This window comes from Bos grunniens, chromosome 16, assembly GCF_055505025.1.
Source record: "Bos grunniens cultivar Pamir isolate PY7600 chromosome 16, Bosgru_T2T1.0, whole genome shotgun sequence".
In the NCBI taxonomy this organism is placed as follows: Eukaryota; Metazoa; Chordata; class Mammalia; order Artiodactyla; family Bovidae; genus Bos; species Bos grunniens.
Window position 1 is genome coordinate 63,071,000 of NC_141180.1, and position 19,867 is coordinate 63,090,866.

Sequence of the window (19,867 nt, forward strand, 5' to 3'; positions counted from 1 at the left end):
GACACCATGTCTAGGCTTCACTGTCCTCCACCTTCTCCTAGAGTTTGCTCAAACTCATATTCATGGAGGCAGTGATGTCATCCAACCATCTCGTTCTCTCTTGTCCCCTTCCCCTGCCTTCAGTCTTTCCCAGCATTAGGGTCTTTTTTAATGAGTCAGCTCTTTGCATCAGGTGGCCAAAGTATTGGAGCTTCAGCTTCAGCATCAGTCCTTCCAATGAATATTCAGGGTTGATTTCCCTTAGGATGGACTGGTTTGATCTAGCAGTCCAAGGGACTCTTAAGAGTCTTCTCTAACACCACAATTCAAAAGCATCAATTTTTCAGCATTCAGCTTTCTTTATGGTCCAACTCTCACATCTATACATGACTACTGGAAAAAACATAGCTTTGACTATACAGACCTTTCTAAGGATACCAGTCATATAACAGAGGGGCCCAACCTAATGGCCTCATTTTAACTTACTCACTTCTATAAAGGTCCTATCTACCAAGGCCCTCCCACTCTATGGGATTAAGAGTTAGGGCTTTGGGAGAATGGCTTTTAAGAACTGGGAGAAAGATACCCTTCAGATGTGACAGTACTCATAACTTCTAAATCCAGTGAAAGTTCATTCTCAGGACTTTTGAGCTCAAGCTGGAGTTCAGGGCTTTAAGCCTCATTATTCCAAGGCTGGGAGGATGGCATTTTGTAAATGACTTAAACTACACCCTCCTTCGCTTAGACAAAACTGGTCTATTTCTTGAAGGGAATAAAGAAGGCCTATAGAGGGAAGCAGAGAGAGAGAATGAGTTTTGTAACTTTCTAATCTATTTTCAGTCATCTATGAGCTTCTTAAAATTTGGCTGCATGAGCTGAACCAAGACCCCTTATTACATAAATTGATCAACTTGTAATTATCTCATTTGCAGCCAAAGAATCATACACGACTCAAGGAGTCAGACATGACTGAGCAACTGAACAGAACTGAACTGGATCAAAGAATACTAAATAATGCTTTTCTTTTTGGTAAAGTTTCAGCGTCAAAATTATAAATTAAGTTTGAAAACTTTGCTTGCAAAATGAGTACATTTGGAAATAAAGTTACCTCTTTCTCTTATGTTTAAGAACAGTAAAATATTAATAGTTTCATATGATTTTATTCTACTTTTTGTTATTGTTCAGTTGCTAAGTCATGTCTGACACTTTGCCACCCCTGGACTGCAGCACGTCAGCCTTTCCTGTCCTTCACTATCTCCTGGAGTTTGCTCAGAATCATGTCCATTGAATTGGTGATGCCATCCAACTATATCATCCTCTGTCACCCCTGTCTCCTCTTGTACTCAATCTTTCCACTTTGATTACTAATATGGTATTGATGGATTTTTTTTTCTTTTTCTGATGATCTAATTTAACCCATTCTAGGCATACTTTTTGATGATTCAGTTCAGTTCAGTCGCTCAGTCGTGTCCGACTCTTTGTGACCCCATGAATCACAGCACACTAGGCCTCCCTGTCCATCACCAACTCCTGGAGTTCACTCAGACTCATGTCCATCGAGTCAGTGATGCCATCCAGCCATCTCATCCTCTGTCATCCTCTTCTCCTCCTGCCCCCAATTCCTCCCAGCATCAGAGTCTTTTCCAATGAATCAACTCTTCGCATGAAGTGGCCAAAGTACTGGAGTTTCAGCTTTAGCATCAGTCCTTCCAAAGAAACCCCAGGGCTGATCTCCTTCAGAATGGACTGGTTGGATCTCCTTGCAGTCCAAGGGACTCTCAAGAGTCTTCTCCAACACCACAGTTCAAAAGCATCAATTCTTCGGCGCTCAGCCTTCTTCACAGTCCAATTCTCACATCCATACAGGACCAGTGGAAAAACCATAGCCTTGACTAGACGAACCTTTGTTGGCAAAGTAATGTCTCTGCTTTTGAATATGCTATCTAGGTTGGACATAACTTTCTTTCCAAGGAGTAAGCGTCTTTTAATTTCTTGGCTGCAGTCACCATCTGCAGTGATTTTGGAGCCCAGAAAAATAAAGTCTGACACTGTTTCCACTGTTTCCCCATCTATTTCCCATGAAGTGATGGGACTGGATGCCATAATCTTTAATGATTATTCTGCCTAAAACATAAAATAACAACCCAGATGCTATCAGTATTAGGAGTACAGGTAGCTGCAGCATTAAGTCTTCTTTTCTGAATTCTGTGACTATATCTGTTAGAGTTCACAATATGTCATAAAAATAATACTGTAAGTTACTTATTACCATCGCATATGGTTAACAGTAGCTACATTAAAATTGATAAGATCTGACAATCTCAATTTATTAATATATGCTTTCTTAATACTTAATAGCAGAGCTGGATTGTCAGTGGGAATGAACAAATCTTATGGGAAACAAAAAACATAAATTTTTAAAAATAACTTATTTTCAAGTAATTTAGAAATTGTTTTTAAAAAGTTCATCAGCTAACACTTTAAACTAGAGTTGATTACACTCTAATTGTATAGAATAAGCTCTTTCTGCTATCTTTGTCACTGTCGGATTAAAGATTTTTCTCTTTAACTGACAACAGATGAAAAGTGATCTGCCTATGCTGTTGTGTGCAGCAAGGACCAAAGGGATCTAGTTATTTAGGTTACATGATATTGTGGGCTCTTCATGTTGATTACTTTAAGGGAAATTTCTTGGAATAATTCTATAAAATGTTTCACTATTTCAGTAGCATTCTTACTCCATTCTCCTTATCCTGTATTTAGTTAATTTTGCCATTTCTATGAGACTTCTTTGGAGCATATTCATCTATTTTTGTGCAATAAATGTAATGTTAATACAATAAGAAATCTTAAAATTAAATAGTACCAGATCATATTTACTGAATTGATGTCCAAATCCATACAGAAAAAGAATATGCACTTCTTTTTAAAAATAACAGACTGAACATGTAGCGTTATCTCTATTACCTCTTGAAATTCTCATAAAATGGCAGTAAGCTAATTGAGAAAGAATAATGTCCCCAAGTTAATGATAATAGTATAAGAACCACAACATGCCAACAGAATTTGGTAGCTGGCAAGTACATTATATGATGGTAGCAGATTTATCAGATTAGAGAAAAAAATTTTTAAAGCCAGAGTGATTCATGTCACAGAACCTAAATAAGTTTTAGGATCTGGAGACACAAGAATCCCTCAAGGTTGGTGAAGAGCGGGACTGGTTGGAAGTCTGTATAAGGAATGCTACTGTGCTGAGACACCTCTTGGTTGTGCTGTGCTGTGCTTAGTTGCTCAGTCATGTCCGAATTTTTGCAAAACCATGGACTGCAGCCTACCAGGCCCATCTGTCCATGGGGATTCTCCAGGCAAGAATACTGGAGTGGGTAGCCCAGCCCTCCTCCAGGATCTCTTGGTTAGCAGATTATATAATTAATCCTCTGCCAACTCAGCAGAAAATAAGAGATCAGTCCATAGCAACATGAATGAAAAATGACCTGAATGAGTGGAAACCAGGACTTACTGATGCTGGGAAGATACCATTTGTCATTTGTAAATGACTTAAACTACACCCTCCTTCGCTTAGACAAAACTGGTCTATTTCTTGAAGGGAATAAAGAAGGCCTATAGAGGGAAGCAGAGAGAGAGAGAATGAGTTTTGTAACTTTCTAATCTATTTTCAGTCATCTATGAGCTTCTTAAAATTTGGCTGCATGAGCTGAACCAAGACCCCTTATTACATAAATTGATCAACTTATAATTATCTGATTTGCAGCCAAAGAATCATACACGACTCAAGGAGTCGGACACGACTGAGCAACTGAACAGAACTGAACTGGATCAAAGAATACTGAATAATACTGAATAATAAAAAAACAAACAGAATGAGGAAACTGAGGTTTGCACACTGAAGTATGAATGTTCTCTCACCCTTTACCCTTGGCTCCCAGAACAATGGTGGACAGGCTTATGGGTCCTTGGAAGAAACCTGAAAAAAATCCCTCTGCAGAGGAACTGAGTAGTTCCACAAATATAGTTTATGTGACTAGTATATTAATAAGCAACAATAGAAAGTTAAAGAGTAATGGGGAGAACAAACCTAGGTTTCATGGTAAATCAACAGCTTTATTGATGAGACAATACAAAAGAAAGTCAGTCCTTCAGGATGCATGGCAGAGAGCTGCAGTCCTCTTCTGAAGAAATGGTGCATACATTCCAGTAATAGTGCCTGAGTGAGTGAGGTTCATCTCAGAACTCCAAGAAGTGCGTTTATCTCTCTCTGAACTCCATCATTGCAGCCTGTGCACAGAGACCATCTCCTCTGAATGAATATGCCACTTAACTCTGCGAAACAAGTGTTACATAATATGGTTGTAAGGTACTGTATAATCTGAACAAAGCTACTTCCCCCATTAACATCTGACTTTCTCCCAACTGTAGTTATTTCTGTACAGTGAAACCAAGGTTTGCTCAGAAATACTGAGAATCATACTAACGAGAACCATTAGGATTGTAATGGTCATCCTTTATGAGATTCTGTAAGACAAAAAAAGAAAAAAGAAAAACAAATTCCTTCCAGGTAAATCCCTGAGCAATATGCCACGGAGTGCACAGTATTTTTTATTGCCATTTTAGTCCCTTAGTAGCAAATGTGAATGGTGAACCAAGGTCCTCAGAGACTTGAGGAAAGACTGAAATAGAAAAAACAAATAATAATCATCAAATAAAAAAAATGGAAATCAGAAGTCTCTGTGCTAAGAGGAAAGAAGAAACTCTGAAATTAACCTTAACATCTTAAAGATGAAAGATTTGACTGCCACACAAATATAATAATTTTGTTCAAAATAATTCTTGCTTCAAAAGAGATTTAAAGAACAAAAAATATTTTTCCTGAAAAAAAAATAGTAGATCATATATAATATATATATATACATATATATATACACACGTATAGCTGATCCACTTTGCTGTAGAGCAGAAACTAATACAACATTGTAAAACAACTCTGTGTGTGTGTGTGTGTGTGTGTGTATGCTCAGTAACTCAGTTATGTCCAATTCTTTGTGACCCCAGCAGCCTGCCAGGCCCCTCTGTCCATGGAATTTTCCAGGCAAGAATACTGGAAGTGGGTTCCATTTCCTCGTTGGTGGTTCAGTGGTAAAGAACCCACCTGCCAATTCAGGAGACAGGAGATGTGGGTTTGATCCCTGAGTCACAAAGATCTTCTGGAAAAGGAAATGGCAACCCATGGGCTGTGGTCTATGGGGTTCCAGAGTTGGACACGACTGAGAGACTAAAGATCCTGGAGGAGAACTTCCTGACCCAGGGACTGAACTTGTGTCTCATGTCTCATGCATTGGTTGGTGAATTCTTTACCACTGTGCTACTATTTCAATAAAATTAATTTTAAAAAAAGAAATCACAAATCAATTAATTAAAAAATAGAATTTTAAAAATCCAATGGGAAATTTGGAAGATGACATTAAAGAAGCTCAGAAAAATATAAAGCACAACAAAACATTAACAAAAGAAAAAAAATACGTGTGTGTGTGTGTGTGTGTGTGTGTGTATATATATATATATATATATATATATATATATATATGAGTGTTTTATCAGCTTCCCTGGTGGCTCAGCAGTAAAGAATCTGCCTGCAATGCAGGGGACCCAAGTTCAATCCCTGGGTGGGGAAGATCCTCTGGAAAAGGAAATGGCAACGCACTCCAGGATTCTTGCCTGGGGAATCCCATGGACAGAGGAGCCTGGAAGGCTACAGTCCCTGGGGTCATAAAGAGTCGGACTTGACTGAGCAACTAGCACACGTGCCTCCCCAAGTGGTTGCAGGTGAGAATGGTATCACTAGCAGCAGGGAGACCAGGGAAGACAGGGCTGGGGAACTCATTCCCACACCCTAACCAGCTCCTGCAAGGGCTGCTTAGCCTCCAGGGGTGGCCCAGGTACAGGCCCAGTAGGGGCACCATCCCTGCCCCCAGCTCTGCATTCAGGCAGCCTAGGCTTCTTAGCTCTCCTCTAGGCTGTCCAGATGGGCAAATCCCTCCTTTGGACGGAGGGCTGTTGACACTGTGCAGCTGAGATCAGACCTGGGAAATACTATTCTGTGATCCCAGTGACCCGCACAGTCCACCCAGATGCACTTGGTGGTTCAGGGAAGGGCCTCCATTACACAGGGAAACCAAAGGAGGTTTGCCATCACACAGGAGGCAAAGAACTGCTCAGCCCTCTGTGGGGCTGACCACCTAACCACTCCAGGCCCTGGGCCCTGTGAAAGTGCACTTCACCTGGCCAGAGACATCAGCAGAAATCCAGCTAGGAGTCCAGAGAGACCAGAACTGCACTGAAAAGCCTCTGAAAATGAAACTGTGGGTAGACTTACCCCTTGTTTACAGATGAGAGAATTAACATCAGAGAGGCTTAGAGTTTTCCTGGGACAGTTATGCAATATCATTTCCAGGTTTCAGTACACTTTTGGTTACTGCTAGTAACTCTTCTTTCCATTAAAGCTTAATATTTTTAATAAAAAAGTTGAAGAGTCACTCAATGAAGCTTCTGATAAATAGGGAATGAAATGTTGTTAGATAACAAATCAAATGTCTACAACGATTTTCAATTATTTAACCAAGGACAAAATAGAGAAACTAATCTGTTTAGAAGGTCTGGGAAAAATTTAAGGGGCAAATAATACATAAAGATAAATGGAGTTGCCATGAGGAGACAGATGCAACTAGAGTATTTACAGCATTACTGAATCTACTAAAATACGAAGCAGCACAGCTTACATATCTTCCCTTACTTTTGTCACAGTTTAAGATTGCACTGAAAATTATAAATAGCTATGTTTCCAATCACTAGTGAATATAATAATTAGCAATTAAAATTTATTCATAAATTGTTGTTGTGTAGTCTCTAAGTCGTGTCTGACTCTTTTGCAAATCCATGGACTGTAGCCAACCAGGCTTCCCTGTCCATAGGATTTTCCAGGCAAGAAAACTAGAGTGGGTTACCATTTCTTTTTCCAGGGGATCTTCCTGACCCAGGAATCAAACCTGCATCTACTGCATTGGCAGGCAGGTTCTTTACCACTGAGCCACCAGGGAAGCCCATTCATGAGTTATTTATATCTTAATTAAAAAATTTGTATTTTTTCTTATGTATAGATTAATTTTTTTCCCACTGTATCTATTTCTGTAAGCTGAAAGACCCATCCAAGTCAATCTCACTAACGTTATGCTTAATGCTGATAGAGTTTCTGTGCAGGAATTAATAGTCAAGAGCATTCTATTTCTAGGAACTATCTCCATCCTTCAATTACATACACTTTTTAGCATATTTTACAACATTCATTCTTGAACTGATTAAACCCTTTGGTCCTTTATAAGTGAAAATTTAACATTTCCTTCTGAAAGGAACTATGAAATTCTAATAACTTTATATTCCCCTGTGTAAAAGAAATTTACAAAAATGCATATACATAAATCAGACAAATAAAGGTATATCAACAATCTTCATAGGTAATTAACATGAAAGGTAGCTTTTGCTGGGTGAAATAATCTGCCCATTTTCCCATAAAATATTTACAGTTGTTTATGTGTTAGCACCAGTACTTACTGAATGAATTCTCCAGATTGTTTGCCATCTATAAATTAAGACATTGTTTCATTGCTATTCCCCCTTGCAGTAAACTTTCAGTTCTATATAATCGCATTAGAAACATTTCCCACTCCCTATAATATTTCTTAATTAAAGATGATTAATGTCATAAACTCCAGTATCCCATTTCAAAAGTTATACATCTTTAGAAGTACATTAATTACAATGTTAGCTTCAATAACTAAATATCAAATATCAATCTTTATTTCTAACTCAAAAACATCCATATTAGCAACACCTGGAGAGAGTTTTAGATCCTGATCTCCAGGTCACACACTAGTCAAAATAATTAGGAATCTTTAGTGATATAACAAAGATATCAGAATTTTTTAATCTCCAGAAAGTTAAAGTGTGCATGGGTGCTCAGTTTTATCTGACTCTCTGTGACTCCAGGGACTGTAGCCCGCCAGGCTCCTTTGTCCATGGAATTTCCCAGGCAAGAATACTGGAGTGTTGACATTTCCTTCTCTAGGGCGATCTTCCTGACCAAGGGCCGGAACTCACGTCTCCTGCATCTCCTTCATTGGCAGGCAGATTCTTTACCACTGAGCCACCTGGGAAGCCCAAGTTAAAATGACGTGCAGCCAATTCTAAGAACCAGTAAGGGCGTATGTATGTGAACAGGTTTGGTGAATATCGATGTACCTGAATTCTTCTCAAGCTCTGTCATCACAGTTCTTCTATAGCTTGGCAGCTGAGGAAAGGCCAAAAATTACCATGTCTGAATCAAAACAAAACCGTAAATCAAAACCAAAAGGAAGAAGTCAAAGCTGTGAACAAATAGCACGTTAAGCTGAAGATGGAGGTGCAGGACATTTCTGTGATACAGAAGAAGCCTATGCTGCTTGGAACATATTGAAAGCTATTGTGAATTTTCTCATGAGACAGATCCAATTTGGAGTTGAATGGAAGCCAACTGATGAAGCAAGCTCACGTGCATAAAGACACTAACATCATCTGCCCAGCAACAGGCAGGCAGTGGGTATCTGATGTTTCCCTTGAAGTTTGGGGTCCATTGATTTTCAGAATTCTCCAGTGGAAAATCCCAGTTTGGTTTCTACACTTCCTGAATTCTACAGTATGGTTTTCTCTTTTATGTTTACACTCCAAAGTCCTCTGTTGTACATAAAGTTACTGGCAAATGTGCATGAGTTATTAGCCAATGCAATTTTTTTTTTTAAGCCAATGCAATTTTTATTTTTTGTTGTTGTTGTTGTTCAGTCACTAAGTTGTGTTTGACTCTTTGCAGCTCCATGGGCTGCAGCATGACAGGCTTCCCTGTTCTTCGCTATTTCCTGGAGTTTGCTGAAACTTATGTCCATTGAGTCTGTGATGCCATCCAACCATCTCATCTTCCGTTACCCTCTTCTCCTCTTGCCCTCAGTCTTTCCCAGCATCAGGATTTTTCCCAATGAGTTGGCTCTTCATAACAGGTGGTCAAAGTATTGGAGCTTCAGCATCAATCCTTCCAATAAATATTAAGGGTTGATTTCCTTTAGATGGACTGGTTGGATCTCCTTGCTGTCTAACGGACTCTCAAGAGTCTTCTCCAGTACCACAGTTCAACAGCATCAATTCTTCAGCACTCTGCCTTCTTTATGGTTCAACTCTCACATCCATTCACGACTACAAGAAAAACCAAAACTTTGACTAGAAGGACCTTCTAAAGGAAATCAGTCCTGAATATTCATTGGAAGGACTGATGCTGAAGCTGAAACTCCAGTACTTTGGCCACCTAATGCAAAGAGCTGACTCGTTTGAAAAGACTCTAACACTGGGAAAGATTGAAGGCGGGAGAAGAAGTGGACAACAGAGGATGAGATGGCAGGATGGCATCACTGACTCAATGGACAAGAGTTTGAGCAAGCTCTGAGAGTTAATGTTGGACAGGGAAGCCTAGTGTGCTGCAGTCCATGGGGTCGCAAAGAGTCAGATGCGACTGAATGATTGAACTGAAATGATATGAACCTTGGTTGGCAAAGTGATGCAATTTTTAATTGACAGTGAATAGAACAGAGTAGAGGAAAGGAATGCATAAAAGTATTTGTCCAGTTAACCATGCTCATATGTCCTATGTTTTTAAATTCAAGTAAATTACACATATTGAAAAATAAAAACCTTCTATCATTTAACATATTCTCAGCAACAAATAGTTACCCCAAACTTGTAACATAGTAACTTTGAAAAATATTGCCTCCATAACTATCTTTACATATCCATAGTTTTGTTAATGTTTATATCCTGTGGATATCTTTGAGTCCTTTTAAAGTTAGGTCTTTCTTCACAGTGTCTCTTCAGTGCATTTCCCCCCTTTTATTCAGCATTTATCTTTATCCTGTTTGATTGTATTCATGAGTGAATAAAAGGAGGAAAGGAAAAGACAGGAGCTAGGCAAAACTATGAGGTGAGTTTAAAAAGAGAAAGTTGACTTAGCACAAAAGTTGCTCAAGTAACACAGTAATGCGCAGGACCTACTTATAATTTAAATAAGGGGCTTCCCTTGTGGTTCAGCTGGTAAAGAGTCTGCCCACAATGCTGGAGACCTGGGTTCAATCCCTGGGTTGGGAAGATCCCTGAAGAAGGGAAAGGCTACCCACTCCAGTATTCTGGCCTGGAGAATTCCATGGACTGTATAGTCCATGTATAGTCACAAAGTGACTGTATAGTCACAAAGAGTCAGACATGACTGAGTGACTTTCACTTTCACTTAAAATTTAAATGCCACTTCATTTTATAAATAAGTTAAAACAAAGATTTTAAGTTGGGTGCTTAAAAATAATGCTGCTGTTTTGTTTTTTTTTTTTCACATAATACTTATACATGTTTTTTCCTCTAGAATTGTTGATATTTCTAAGCCAAACTAGGGTGTTTGAATGGATCATACAACACTGTGATTTATGTATTTACTGCTTCAACATTTGTTTCTTAGCATTTGTTTTTCTTGTTCAGTTGCTAGGTCGTGTCCAACTCTTTGCAAGCCCATGGACTGGCAGCATGCCAGGCTTCCCTGTCCTTTGCCATCTCCCAGAGTTGATCAAACTCACGTCCGTTGAGTCAGTGATGCGATGAACATTTAGTATGTGGTAAATATTTTGTGGGCACTGATAAGTCCAAGGCAAAACAAGCTAAAAAATGACTGTCAAAGCCTGTTGATGCCCTCAAAGAGTTTGCAATCCAGTGAGAAAAAGAGAGAGGGGATCAAATAAAATTGACATGAAATAAATAATATCTAAAAATAAATAACATCAAAGTGGCCTAGTAGGTGTATCATACTATTGGGGCACAACTTGGGGGATTGAAAAGCTGCCTCTTAGGAAATTGAAGGAAGTTCTGAAGTTTCCTCCAGGTGGTGCAGTGGTAAAAAATCCACCTGCCAATGGAGGAGACGTGGGTTTGATCCCTGAATCGGGAAGATTCCCTGGCAAAGGAAATGGCAACCCACTCCAGTATTTTTGCTTATAAAATGCCATAGAGGACCCTGGTGGGCTACAGTCCATGGAGTCACAAAAGAATTGGATACAACTTAGCAAGTAAACAACAACTGAAAGTTGAATCATTTTGAAGAAAGGAAGTGGGAGGGATAGAAATGTGGAAAACTGAGGAACTTAGGAAACATTCGTAGAACTTTGGCTAGCATGAGAGAGCAGGAAAATGAAGGTGAGGAAATAAGCCTGCTGGAGCTGTGTGAAGAGTGCCCGACGTATCCTGGAACATAGTAAGAAGTCAGTGACAAGGGACTGATGTAATCACACTATTGTTTCCAAAAATTCACTTTGCTCCTATTCGTATTCTCATATTACAACATAGTCAATATTGTGGCAAACTAGGTGTAATGGAGCAAGACTGAAGATACGAGACGAGTTAATGAGACCCATGTAGTAATGCAAGTGACCTAAGTTAGTAGTAGGGTCATGTTAATATTTTATTAACCAATTTCCATCACCGAGAGCCATCATAGTTTGGAAGTATAAACTTTTTTAGCTATGGAACGATGCTATCTTCAGTTCAGTTCTGTTCAGTCACTCAGTCATGTCCGACTCTTCGTGACCCCATGAATCGCAGCACGCCAGGCCTCCCTGTCCATCACCAACTCCCGGAGTTCACTCACACTCACATCCATTGAGTCAGTGATGCCATCCAGCCATCTCATCCTCTGTCGTCCCCTTCTCCTCCTGCCCCCAATCCCTCCCAGCATCAGAGTCTTTTCCAATGAGTCAACTCTTCGCATGAAGTGGCCAAAGTACTGGAGTTTGAGCTTTAGCATCATTCCCTCCAAAGAAATCCCAGGGCTGATCTCCTTCAGAATGGACTGGTTGGATCTTCTTGCAGTTCAAGGGACTCTCAAGAGTCTTCTCCAACACCACAGTTCCAAAGCATCAATTCTTCGGCGCTCAGCCTTCTTCACAGTCCAACTCTCACATCCATACATGACCACAGGAAAAACCATAGCCTTGACTAGACGGACCTTTGTTGGCAAAGTAATGTCTCTGCTTTTGAATATGCTATCTTACTCTCTGTTAAATAAAATTGATTCTCTATTAAACTTGTATTAAAATGGAAATCTTTATGCCAGTATTCATTAAAACAGCACAAGAGAAAAAACAATTTGCAAGATTACAGGGATAAAAATAGAAATTGAGACTATGAGAACAAATGTTGATTGACTCCAGTATTACTCAGTGTGACATGAATTTTTGCTTAAATTATTCATTTTACTTCCTAAACCAAACCTTGACTTCTACAGTATAATCATCATTCTAATGCCAGGATTTTAATGTTTCTAGTCAATTTTAATTTCTCTTATATGATAAATTTTAACCTGAAAATGGGAAATCCAGGTGGTACTCTAATATGCATTACATGAAAATATAGGAACTGTAGTCCTTAAGGAAAAAAGAAGGGATGTTGGATGATGTGGTAGGCACTTTCTCCAGAGAAACAGAACCAAGGTGACTGACTGATTGATTGATTGATTTGTAATAAGAAATTAACTCACCATATTGTGGAGGCTTGCAAGTCCAAAATGTGCAGAGCCAGTGCCTCACCTTGCGTCCAAAGGCAGGAAGCTGCTGTAGAACCTGGAAAAGCCCATATCTCAGTTCAAAGGCCACCAGGCAGAGGGAGATTTTTTAGATAGTGAAGAGTCAGCTTTTTGTTCTATTTAGGCCTGAACTGATTGGATGAGGTCCAGTTACTTCATGCAGTGCCATCTGCTTTCTTAGTTTACTTAATCTGAAAGCATTCTCATGGAAATATCCAGAAAATGGATTACCAAATATCTGGCACCTAATGGACCACTCAAGTGGACACATAAACTTGACCATCACAGATGAGCTTATGAAGGATGCAGCTAAAAGAAAGAAAATTATGCATAAATTAAAAAAAATAAAATCTAGTATCTTATTTTTATTTGTCACCTAATTGTCAATTCCTTTTTTATCACAAGATGACAGTTTTTTTGTGTGGGAGAGAAAATTGAAGTCAACCTTACATTTATTTATATTGGAAGAAATGCCATATCTATCCAATTTTTTTTAAAAGGAACTTAGATATAAGGAGATTTGTTTTGGCTTACTAATTATGAAGCATCTAACTTTAGATATTAATGCTAACAATTAAGTGAGATCAATATGCTAAGTCGCTTCAGTTGTGTCCAACTCTGTGTGACCCCATGGACAGCAGCCCACCAGGCTCCTCCGTCCACAGGATTCTCCAGGCAAGAATACTGGAGTGGGGTGCCATTTAAATAATGGCATATTCCTACAAAAATTCAAGTTTCTTTTACTTTTGTACTAATCAGAAAATATAGTCTTTCTGAATAAGAATACCTTATTTTTCCTAAGTAGTATGTGGAAGTCAGAATACTGAAATATTTCATATACTTTTAAAATTTCAGTGTACTACTGTGTAAATTGGCTGCCATAAACTGTTTTCCAACTGAATGTATACTTTTAATTTTTAGAAGTAATGCAGATAAAAAATTTTCAATGAATTTTAAATAACTGATATTGAAATTTAAAGTTATCAGAGCAAGACTATTATGACTTTTCAAGCAAAGGAATAAAAAGGGTAACAAGTCAGGTACTTTGGACTGAATTGTCTCCCTTCAAAGTTCATAAGTTGAAGACCTAAATATCTATAAGCTACTGAGCCTGTAAAGAAATGATGTAATACTTGTTCACCTGGGGAAAGAGCATTCTATACAGTGTTAGAAGCAATTGCAAATGACCCTAGGTGGGAACGTGCCTGATATTCTCGCATAATAGTGGGCAGCCATTGTGGCTACAGCAGAGTGAATGGGCACATGGAGAAATGGGGTAGTTAGAACTAAGGAATATGGCCAGAGACGTAGTAGGAAGTCAAAACAATGAAGGCATTTTGTGTAATGGTGAAGTCTCTAACTTTCACTCTGAGCAAAATGGGGAGCCATTCGAGAATTTTACACAAAGAAGTGTTGTAAACTGTCTTGATAATAACAGGATTACTATGGTTTCTGTGTTACAGTGAGACTAAACAAGGCTAAAGGCAGGAACAAGCAGCTGGTTGGGAGGTTATAATGACCCAAGCAAGAGATGATCGTTGCTTGAAAGATGTAGTGGCCTTTTTGTTGTGTCAGTTAGACTCAGTTACAGTCCTCCGTCATCTAATTGACCATTATTCTAGGTGATCCTGTGAAGGGACTTTTAGCTCAGTTCAGTTCAGTCTCAGTCGTGTCCGACTCTTTGCCACCCCATGAATCGCAGCACGCCAGGCCTCCCTGTCCATCACCAACTCCCGGAGTTCACTCACACTCACGTCTATCCTCACGTCTATCGAGTCAGTGATGCCATCCAGCCATCTCATCCTCTGTCGTCCCCTTCTCCTCCTGCCCCCAATCCCTCCCAGCATCAGAGTCTTTTCCAAAGAGTCAACTCTTCGCATGAGGTGGCCAAAGTACTGGAGTTTCAGCTTCAGCATCATTCCTTCCAAAGAAATCCCAGGGCTGATCTCCTTCAGAATGGACTGGTTGGATCTCCTTGCAGTCCAAGGGACTCTCAAGAGTCTTCTCCAACACCACAGTTCCAAAGCATCAATTCTTCGGCGCTCAGCCTTCTTCACAGTCCAACTCTCACATCCATACATGACCACAGGAAAACCCATAGCCCTGACTAGGCGGACCTTTACCAAATAAATGCATAATATTTTATCTAAAAATTCTGTGATATGTCATAAGAATTGATTAATAAATCAGTATGGATCTGTACTATCATTTTGATGGCTATTTCCTTTTACTATATGGAAATTATTATTATTCAATTAAACTTGGCTTATTTCCTATTTCAGAATTACAAATAATTTTGATTTGAACTCTTATGTATGTGGACATGTGGGTGTTTGTCATATTTAAAGATAATTTTCTAACTAAATATGCAGTGATATCCCACTATGCAGCACTCAAAAAATAAAGTATTTCAGAGATTAAAATTTTATTGTTAAATGAAATATAAGGTGATAATCTCCTAATACATTAGTTTGGTAAAATTGTGTCTTTAAAAGCCCTGGGTTCTTAAAGTATATGTTGTTGGTTATATTAATTTAATTATGTTTTAAGTACTTAAATTCATACTTCGATGCATGCAGGTTATAAAATTGCACTATAGGTGCTTTGTAAAATCATAAATAGAAAGACTCTGAACATTATATGCCAAATAATGAATTTTGTTCCCCAAAGAACATTCTGAGATTAATCCAGAGTCTATTTTGTTTTAAAGAAAATTAAATGACCATATTTTTCACTTGTTCATTCATTATTTATGCAATAATCCCTATATGATTTAATGGCTTATTTCCAAGTGGACGGTATAAAGTTTTCTGCAAATGAAAATATTACAAACTGAAAACAGGCTAGCTGGTGGGCTTTTGAAAATATAAACAAACTTTTACCAGCACCGTGAACTCCACATCTAATTCTTAACTTACTGCTCTTTCTGTGTGCAAGGCAATTTTATGAATTCAGGGTATTTATGGTAAGATGGAGCCATTCTCTACATATTAAAGATTTCTGCAAGTTGACATTTCAGAAAAGGACAGATAATAAAGGAGGACTGTGGGGGGAGGGGGTGTTGTTCCTTGTTCTCACAGCTGTGAGGACTGTTATTAGTGAAAGACACTCTAAGAATATATTTCATTTATGACAAGCAATCTCTGTCAAATGATGGCATGTCAGCATTTGGTGATATTTAAAAAGAATGTCAGGTGCAGTAGAGGAAAGAATCACTAGTTTAGTGGCTGGTTAAAACAATGCATTCCATTTGATTTCTGAATATATTTGATTTCATCAAAACTAAAAGCTTCGTTTCTTCTCATTCTCAAAGCATGTTTTCTCTATTTTGGGGTTGGGAAGAAGAAAAAAAATAGTTTGGTGTCAATCTATACTTGCTTCTTCCCTGCATCTATTTGCAATTACAAGTACAGCAGAAATATTTTAAACTCGCAGTTGCTGTTTTACTGCTCTGAAGCCCTCATGTAGGACTCCCTTCAGTCTGACATATGTAGGATGCGATCTTTTAGCTGTTTTGTGTATGTGAAATCCTATATTTTTAAAACTCCCGTAGTATAAACTGTTTTCCTTCACACTGAGGAAAGCAGCAGTACTTTTATCCTTATCCAACCGCTCAATTATACTCCAATTAAAAAATAAAGGAATAATACACCAAACCACTAAACGTCCAATGAGAAGAGGAATTCTCGCCTTGCCATCTACTAACTGCACACTAGTGTTGCCTAATCTGTGGTTTGCATTCCATTGTTTCAGTTACCTATGTTCAACCACGGTTTGAATATATTCAAAGGAAATTTTTAGAAATAAACAGTTCATAATCTTTAAGTTTTCCTGAGTGATAAGGTAATTAAATCTCACACCCTCGCACTCTGACTTATCCGAGATGCCCAGTCTTGGGTACAGTCGGTTCCTGCCATCCAGCCATCTGTATGGTCATGGCTCGATGACCCAGGATCTTCTGAAGCAAATAATCCTTCCTCTCACGTCTTGTCAGAAGGTCAAGAGTAGTCTAACCTTACATCACAATATGCAGTCATTCACCTGACTCCATCTCATCCCCTAGGCATTATACCATCTCACATAATCACAGGAATAAAGAGGAATGCTATACAAAATGGTATCTTGAAAGAAAGAAGGAGAGACCATATCCACATAACTTTTATTACAGTATATTGTTATAATTGTTCCATTTTATTCTTCATTTCAGTTCAGTTCAGTCACTCAGTTGTGTCCCACTCTTTGCGACCCCATGAATCGTAGCACGCCAGGCCTCCCTGTCCATCACCAACTCCTGGAGTTCACTCAGACTCACGTCATTGAGTCAATGATGCCATCCAGCTATCTCATCCTCTGTTGTCCCCTTCTCCTCCTGCACCCAATCCCTCCCAGCGTCCGAGTTTTTTCCAATGAGTCAACTCTTCCCATGAGGTGGCCAAAGTACTGGAGTTTCAGCTTTAGCATCATTCCTTCCAAAGAAATCCCAGGGCTGATCTCCTTTATTCTTAGTTACTGTTAATCTCTTACTGTGCATCTTTGATAAATTAAACTCTATCATAGGTATGTATATATAGGAAAAAGCATAGTATATTTAGGGTTTGGTACTCTACAGTTTCAGACTTCTATTAGGGGTCTTGGAAGTCTGTCTATCTATCTAATAAGGTAGGAGGGCTGCTCTGTAAATTAGATAACTTGGGCATGTTACTGTGTGTGTGTGTGTGTGTGTACGTTTACACATGCTTGTTTTTCATTCTTTAATGGAGATACTATAGGACCTACCTCACTGATGTGGATTCAGTGAATTAATGTGAAGTCCTTACAATATTGCCTGGTAGTAGTACTCTTGCCTGGAAAATCCCATGGATGGAGGAGCCTGGTAGGCTGCAGTCCATGGGGTCGCTAAGAGTCGGACACGACTGAGTGACTTCACTCTCACTTTTCACTTTCATGCGTTGGAGAAGGAAATGGCAACCCGATCCAGTGTTCTTGCCTGAAGAATCTCAGGGACAGAGGAGACTGGTGGGCTGCCATCTATGGGGTCGCACAGAGTCAGACACGACTGAAGCGACTTAGCAGCAGCAGCAGCAGTAAATGTAGAGTAAATGTAGGCTTCTCTTATGCATTATGTGCCAGTTGGAGTGCTATGCAGTATTTAAAGATGGTACTGCAGGCTCTCATTATTGAAACTGATTTGATTAATTAATAGTAGCCAACAGGAAAATCCCATGGATGGAGGAGCCTGGTAGGCTGCAGTCCATGGGGTCACTAAGAGTCGGACACGACTGGGAGACTTCACTTTCACTTTTCACTTTCACGCATTGGAGAAAGAAATGGCAACCTACTCCAGTGTTCTTGCCTGGAGAATCCCAGGGACCTGGGCTGCCATCTATGGGGTCGCACAGAGTCGGACGCGACTGAAGCGACTTAGCAGCAGCAGCAGCACCAGCAACAGCACAAAATGAATCCCTTAAGCATAGAGGCTGCAATTTAAAAATGCACTTGGTCTAAAAAGTAATTGTTTTATAAGAAAACTCATTTCAATAGGAGATTCCAATGCCTATTCTATTTCTAGATGGATACATGACCTCAGGCAAGTCACTTATATTTATAACATCCCAGACATTCGAACCTGTATTTGAAGCTAGTAAATTTGAACTAATTATAATTAGAGAAATTGAAGTCAGAAATCACACAGCTAATTGGTGACGAAATTTGAACTCTCTGTGCAGTGTTATTCAATTTTACTGCATTAATGCAGTCAGCAAATATTTATTAGCAACCATGCTAAGCCAGTCAATTAATGTCAACATCTATAAACCGAGATTGGGTAGCTACCTTATGTGATGGACTTTCAGACTCTCAAATCTTCTCTGTGAAACAAAATTAAGAATCATTCTAGCCACTTAATTGATTCATTAAGTGTTTCAGAAGTGTGAATTAAACTTTGAGAACATTTTCTTAAGCCATGGAGAATTCCGAAGCCCTGGTATCTATTAGCTTAGGGGAAAGAAGGCAGTTTCTGTGAGTTCCAGAGTTTTCGGCTGAAGAACTGGGATAATACATAAGTAGGCTATGATATATGAAAGAACCAGTGTGACTTGGCTCTACAAAGTATAGCTTCTCACCATTTCTACCCCTGGAAGCTGGTGGATGGATACAAAGATTAACATCAAGTTTGTGAGGTTGGGCTTGTAAGGCAGTCGCTCTTTAGATGTCAAAAGTTTCTCTGTCTAAACCACTTTGTAATGTTGTCATTACCTTTCCTTCTTTACAATAGCAAAATGTAGTGCTGTATGAGATCCAGTCCTCAAATTTTGCTAGAGGAATGGAGAGATGGAAGTCTACATAGCTGGCTGTTTGCAGCACAGGGAGTATACCCTAGTTCTTCTGAACTCTATTTCCTGAGTTGGGTGAGTGATCAGCATACCTACTTTCTCAGACATTGCTAGGTGCTTTATCACGGATCATCTTGAAACAAATATCACTATATTGTCTTATATTTTTGAGGTTATGTGATATCTTTGGATTTAATATTTTTATGTCTTACTTGAGAATTGATACCTCTATCACTCTGAAATGTCCACATTAATCCCTAGTAACAACTCGACTTAAATTGGCTCTGCTTGATATTACTATAACTATAGAAGTTGGGATTTACATACTGTAAGTTTACCCTTTCACTTTTAATCTTTCCATTTCCTAATGTTTTAGGGGATTCTTCTAAATAATATATATGATGAGGTTATAAAAATATCTTTCATTACAATTCTATACTTTTAACTTTAAAAATTAGTCTAATTATATCTAATGTGATTATTGATAAATTGGATCCATAACTGCTGCACAATTTGCTTTCTCTTAGACCCTTATGTTCTAAGTTCTTTTGTCTCTTCTTTCTTATATACTTTTGGATATGTAACATTTCTAACATTCTATTTTTCTCTATTAATTTGCTTTTTATACTTACAGATACTGTTGTCCACTATTGAATGTATTTGTTTATCCTAAATATTACTTCCTGCCTGACAGACTTACTCTAGTCTAGTATAAATCATGACTTTTACAAAATTCTTGACTGTGTTAGGAACTGTTGTTGTTCACTCAGTAAGTCCTGTCTGACTCTTTGTGACCTTGCATCCCCCCAGGCTCCTCTGTCCTCCACCATTTCCCAGAGTTTCCTCAGAT